Below are 7,496 nucleotides of genomic sequence, written 5' to 3' on the forward strand. Positions count from 1 at the left end.
ATGAGATGGAAATTCCTAACAGAGCCAGGAAGCAACGTAGCTGGTGCTTTGGGGGAGGGGCAGGAGCTAGGGATGGCAGTGGACAGGGGGACAACGGCCCCACCTCGCCCTGTTTGGACCGGGGATGAAGGGCATGAAACGGGGATGGAGGCGGAGATGAAGGTTAAAATATATCCCCGTGCAGGGATGGAGGCAGGGATGGACTGTGCTTTTCCCCGCCCCGCCACACCCCATCCCAATCCCCGCCTAGCCCGGCCCCGTCCCTAATCCTTCAAAGGATTACTATAAACTAAGGGGAAACTGGCCCCGCCTCACCCCGTTTGGACCCGGGATGGAGGACATGAAACGAGGATGGAGGTTCGGATTTTGAAATGGGGTGAGGATGGAGACCTTGTCCCCCGCCCCCGCCCCGGTCCACTGCCATCCCTAGCAGGAGCAGACAGACACACAATAAAATAACACTCATGCCATCCTGTTCTTTGGAGGGCACTTTCATTAATTCTCTATAAGAGTTAGGGCCAATCTTTTCTTCTTCTTTCTCCATGCTGCCACACCGGGTTACGTTGGGAAGTGCAGGCCTAGCATTTCATGTATTTCCAATACAGGCATGATATTTCACTAATTACAATTAACTGGCTGTTGTTTGCTCCAATACATCAAAGAGCCTCCTGGATTAACTCTCATGACGTTAACCATGATTAAAGGAGAGTTAATGATGTACAAGGTTTGTTTAGTAAAAAATTTGAGTTTCTAATCATGTGGTCATCACCTAAACAAGTTTTTAAGGGTATCAAAAAATCAATGGTCCAGATTGAACTCAAAATTTCATGACTTAAAAGTTGATAATAACTGAAACAAGGTTTGATTTTTAACAAACAAACCATGTGAACTATCTATGTGGCTGGATTGAGTCATAAAGCTTGAACCTATGATTTTCAGTTCAACACTTGCCTTCAATAGCACCAAATATTAACCCTCTATCATTTATAGTGAATTGAAATTAAAATATGTAAACTGCAATTTTGTAAATGTTATGTCCCAACTGCTTTAAATATAAAAAGGATTAGGGCCCGTTTTGTAAATAGTTCGAATTTTGTTAATTCACATGCACGAAAGCAAGGGCTATGCAGCTGTGAAAATTTTGGGCACCACTGCTACACCTCTATAGGTGGAGAAACTTTGTATGTTCATCGCTGGCTGGTAAAAACTAGGGATGGCAGTGGGGCGGGGGACAAGGTCTCCACCCCCGCCCCGCCTCAAGATTTTATCCTCCACCCCTGCCTCCATCCCCGGCGGGGATGGATTTTATCCTCCACCCCCGCCTTCTTCCCCGTTTCATGTCCTCCATCCCCGGTTCAAACGGGGATGAGGCGGGGCAGGGTGGGGATATTGCGGGGAAAAGTGGTCGGGGCGGGGTTGGGGCGGGGATAAGGCAAGGCGGGGAAAAGTGCACGTCCATCCCCGCCTCCACCCTCGGACGGGGATGGATTTTAACCTTCGTCCCCGCCTCCATCCCCATTTCATACCCTTCATCCCCGGTCCAAACGGGGCGAGGCGGGGCCCCGCTTTCCCCCGGTCCACTGCCATCCCTAGTAAAAACGACTGCAAAAATATAAAGATTATTTTCAACTCAAGAATGTTCCATTTTTCACATTTTATACAGAATTTGGTTCATTCTTTTTACGCACACAAACATGGCCTACAGCCACGTTTCGAAGTGAATTTAAGAAACAGAATCTTCTCATGTTGTTCCAAACGAATGCAATATAAAAAAAAAAGTTTTTACCCGTAATATAAAAAATTTCCCCACCTAAACAGGTGCAAGAGTATATGTTGTATATGATAGGAAGTTTAAATCATCTTATGAAAATCTTTTCCGTTCCCAAACACGGTCTATCGCAGAGCCTGCCAAGGAGTTGTTTCAAAAGCCAAAAGTGTCCTTCGCTTACTTGAGAATTTATGAGAAAAACCATTATGTAAAGAAAACCGAGATATTAAGTGTGCGTCAACATCCTGAGCAAACAAACGCTGTTTTTGCGTTGCGTTCCCACTTGATGATGCAAACATAACGTCCTCCTTCCCTGTGGAAACAATTCTCAAAGGCGAGGTTCGGACTTTGTTTTAGAGGGAAAGGATTTCCACGATAAACCCGCGACCTCCTAAGTAGGGATGCACACAAGCCGAGCCTGGGCTGTAAACCGAGATATCAAGGGTGCGTCAACATCCTGCGCAAACAAACACTGTTTTTGCGTTGCATTCCCACCTGATGATGCAAACATAAGGGCAACTTTTGGAAAGACGCACCCTCCTCCTTCCATGTGGAAACATTTCCCAAAGGGGGAGGTTTGGACTTTGTTCTAGAGGAAAATGATTTTCACGATAAACCTGTGACCTCGTAAGTAGGGATGCACACAAGCCGAGCCCTGGGCTGTTCGAACTAGGCTTAGTTCAAAATGGCTTTGTCAAATCTCAGCTTGAGCTTCAACGGTATTTTATAAAAAAATATTGTGGAATATGGGTTTGAATCTCCAACCTTTTAAAGGTTAACCAAGTGACCCACCACTAAGACAAAGAATGTCTACTAAAAAAAGTATATACATAGTAATAGTTCTCTAGATAAGTACAGCCCAAAAACGGCAAAAGAGAGGATTCAAACTCAACACCTTCTAAGGAAAATCCTAGGGTAACAATGACTTTAAATATATATATATATATATATATATATATATATATATATATATATATATATATATATATATATATATATATATGAGATTTTTATCGAGCCTAGTATGCCAATCAAGCTGGGCTCATTTGCTCATCCAAGCCTCTAAACAATGTATAAGCTTGGTTCATCTACAACACTGACGAGCTTTCTAATGAGCTAGAATCGGGGTCTAGATGAGCTTGGCATGTACAAGCTTGGCTTGCCCAAGTTACTAGGTGTACAAGCTCGGCTTGTGCCGAGTATTGAATCGAGCTGAGCTCAGCTCGTTATAAGCATAGCAAACTGAGCTAGCCTGGGCTCGATCCATGATTGGGTCCGTAAAAAATGAAACCCTAACCGTGCTAAGTCAGGCTCGATCAAGGCTAAGCAGGCAAGGAGAGAGAACATAGTGAAACAGAGAAGGGGGAGGGGAAGGAGAAAAACTATTGATGAAAGGGACAATTTAGAGTGTGAGGTCGTCGGCGTAGTGATGAAGAAGGTGGTGATTGGGTGAAAGACGATGATGATAGCAACAACGGCGATGGTGAGGAGGAGTTGTGAGGAGACGAGGAGAGATCAACACCAAGTTGGGGGGGGGGGGGGGGGATTTAGAAAAATAAAAGAAAACCCTAGATTCTAAGGTTTTCTTTAAAAGGGTTAATGGGGGCAGGGCAGGGCAAGTCTGATTCAAAATCCCTATTGGTTCATAACCCAAGCCTTTTCGAGCCAGACAAGCCTTATCTAGCTTGAACGGTTGTATGCTTGTTTGAGCCTCTAACTAATGTACAAGCTTGGCTTGTTAAGTGCATGGATGAGCCTTAAGCCGAGCCTTAACCGGCTCAGTTCGTTGTGCATCCTTACTCCTAAGGGTACATTTGCATGTCATAGAGGTTTTCATGAAAATGCACAAAGCACATAATATTTTTTAATTAGTTTTTAGTTGATTCAGAACAATTCACTTGAGTATCGATATAAGATGATCCACCTGAATCCTTGGCTGAACGATTCAGGACCGATACTTGGTGGAACCCTTTCAAGGACAACATCATTTCTGCATTGTACAAACAAATGAGCACCAAGGTACAGACTTTTTTTGTTTAATTTATAACTCGAGAAACTGTACCCGTCACAAAGACCTGGTCATGCTGGCTCAGTCTGTCATACCTACACTACAATAGGGGTGGCAAAATCTGAAACGACCCGCCAACCCTCTTCTTAGGCGGGTTTGGGTTTGGCTTTAACGGGTTCGTGTCGTAAACGGGTCGACCCACCTAAGCCGTTTATTAAACGGCTCGGGTTCGTGTTAGGGGTATGCCAACCCGGCTAACCCGTTTAATAAATGGGTTAGGTGGGCGGGTCAACCCCTTTACCCAAACCAGACCAGCCAACCTGTTTACCCGACCCGCCTGCTAACCCGCCCCCTAACACGAACCCGACCCACCCGCTAACCTGCCTGCCAACCCGTTTATTAAACGGGTTAACCGTGTCGTGTCGGGTTACCTGTTTCATAAATGGGTCAGGTTCGTGTCTGCCACAACCGACTCGTTTAATAAATGGGTTGGGTTCGTGTTGAGGTATGACATGACCCGCCAACCCAACCCGATTGCCACCCCTACAATACAGTCATCCACAGCCAAAAACTCCCAGGCTAAGACCCCTACCCCAGGGCCTATACTTTGCATTGGCTTGAAGGTAAGGGCGACGCCCATGAGAATCGAACCTTGACAGTGTCTAATAGCCACCCCACTACCCCAAACCCCCTTGGGGCCCAAGGCACGGACTTACCTAAGAGTTTTATTTTACAAAAGTTACGTGTACATCAACTGATTAGTTATTTACAAAAGTACTCTAGAGAAATTAACTAAGATACCCTTAAAAGGACAGATTATGAGAACCCCATGTACTGGGCTCACGCGGTTCGCGACAAGCCGAGCAGGTCCGAATAAAGAAACGAACCTAGTGCATATGAGCCACGTGAACCCGATTGTTCTTGAGTCGAAGGCTCAGCACCTACTTGGGGCGATTTGTAATTTACAGTTTTTTGTGGGGGACCGTTCCATGGGAAGCGCATTTTTTGTCTGTTAGGGGTACGTAGGGGATTTTTGGAAACGCGTTTCCGGCGGTTTGGTTGCTGCATCGGAAAGTCGGAGGGGTGAACTCGTCATCCCAGAATTTTGGGCACCTTTTCCAACCTCTTTCTCAACAGTGGGGTTTGACCGTCGTCTCGTTGAAGCAAGCGGAGCCAATGAGCCAAAAGTCACACCAGGTTGGAGAAGGAGCACCAGAGACGGTATTGAAATCAGGAAATGTCAAAAGTGCCCTTGATTACGAAATAGAACCTGTCTGCCCAACGATCGAAAAGGCCGTAGAAGAAATAAACGAATTTCAGGGGTTGTACGAAATTGGGCTGCAAATGGATCGAACACGGTCCGGATCCTATCTGGTCCAAATTTGAATCCGAATGTCGTGTGGTCAACCCAAATCTGAGTCTCAACCAAATAAGATGATTGAATCTGGATCTGATATATAGGTGTATGTGTGTGTGTGTGATAATACTTGATCCCAAAAAAGATGAACAAAGTCAAGGTTTCTACATGTAAAGTGCACCAATGGATCAGATTAGATTTGAATCTGAAGATAAATCTGACATGAAACACCAATCCAAATACGATCCTTTCTGAACAACGTAAATCTGAATACCCTTTCAAACCTTACTTTAAGGATCCGTACCCAGAAATAAAGAATCGAATTCGGGTAGGAGGTTTGAGCAAACATAAATCGATGTCCTAAAACATATCAAGAAGCTTCCAAAAAGGAGTTCTCAAGAGACCTAATCTTATCTTCCAAAAAGGAGCTCTCTCATACTCAAGTAGGACTCTCTCTCATACTCAAGTAGGATACCATGTAGCTCAGTAAACATTATAAATACATGTGATCCTCTCTCATTTATAATTAAGCGAGATTGCGAAAGAACCAACCATGGACGTAGATCCAAGTGATCGAACCACGTTAAAAATGTATTTGTACGTGTGCTTGCATTGATTTTGGTTTGGCAAGTCCGGTGTTCTTTAAATTCCAAAGTGCAATTCCTTAAGCTTGTTTCCATTTGAGAGACATGCTTGTGCTTTTAAAGTAAAGTTAATCACTTCATATGTTTATGAGGACATCTCAAATCTATAATTATTATTATTATATGATGAAAGCAGAAAAAGATCACACCAGGGGGATTCAAACCTGAGACTTTTCCAACACAATAGTGTGAGCTAACTATCCAACCATCTTTTTTAACCTTAGAATTTTTCTTTAATGCTTTTTGACATACTCTCTCTCTCTCTCTCTCTCTCTCTCTCTCTCTCTCTATATATATATATATATATATATATATATATATATATATATATATATATATATATATATATATATATAACAACAACTATGCCTTCATCCCAAAACAATTGGGGTCGGCGATATGAACCAAAAAAGAAAATCATTCTGGGTCTTCCATATGAATCCTTCTCCTCCAATCATTTATATATATCCAATGCCATGTCCTCGGTGAGGTTCAAAGCATTCATATCCTTTCCTATCACCTCCATCTATGTCTTCCCAAGCCTACCCCAACCTCTTTTAACTAATATATTTTTCTATTTCTCCATCCTTCTAACTGAAGCATCATTAGGCCTTCGCCGAATATGTCCAAACTACCGTAAACGATTCTCTCTCATCTTATTTTCAATGGGTGCAACACCTATCTTTTTACGTATCTCTTTGTTCTGAATCTTATCTTTTATTGTATTTCCACACATCCATCTTAGCATACGCATCTCAACTACACTTATTTTTTGAATATAATGTCTCTTGGCAATCCAACATTACGTACCATATAGTAAAGCGGGCCTAATAGTCATCCTATAAAACTTTCCCTTCAACCGCAATGGCATTCTATGATCGCACAACACTCCAATTGCACTATTTTATTTCATCCACCCAACCTTTATCATATGATTTACATCTCCATCAATTTCTCCATACTTTTGAACGATAGATCCCAAATATTTGAAACAATCATCCACCGGTATTTCTTGCTCACCAAGCTTCACTACACTCCCATCACTACTTCGTTGCTTACTAAACTGACATTCCATGTATTATGTCTTACTTTTACTCAACTTAAAACATCTTGCTTTCAATGTTTGTCTTCATAATTCTAACTTAGCATTAACCCCAGCTCTAGACTCATCAATCAAAACAATATCATCAGCAAACAACATACACCACGACACATTTTTTTGAATTGATCTCGTAAGCTCATCCATCACTATAGCAAATAGGAAAGGGCTTAAAGCAGATCCTTGATATAACCCAACCGTTATAGGAAAATTGGTTGTTACCCCTCCACAAGTGCGGACATTGGTTACTACTCCTTCGTACATATCTTTAATTATACTAATGTACTTGAGAGAGATACCTTTCTTCATCATTGTCTACCTGAGAACATCCCTAGGTACTCTATCGCATGCCTTCGCCAAATCAATAAAAATCATATGCAAATCTTTGTTCCTCTCTCTATTTCTCTCAATAAGTTGTCTAAGAAGATGTATAGCTTCCATAATTGATCTTTCAGGCATAAAATCAAATTGATTCTCTGATATCATGACAACCTTCCTCAACCTAGACTCAATCACCATCTCCTAAAATTTCATAATATGACTTATGAGTTTTATACCATGATAGTTTGTACAATTTTGCATATCACCCTTATTCTTATATAGAGGCACCAAAGTACTCT

Source organism: Nuphar pumila, chromosome 9, assembly GCF_984573655.1.
Source record: "Nuphar pumila chromosome 9, dmNupPumi1.hap1.1, whole genome shotgun sequence".
NCBI classification, from domain to species: domain Eukaryota; kingdom Viridiplantae; phylum Streptophyta; class Magnoliopsida; order Nymphaeales; family Nymphaeaceae; genus Nuphar; species Nuphar pumila.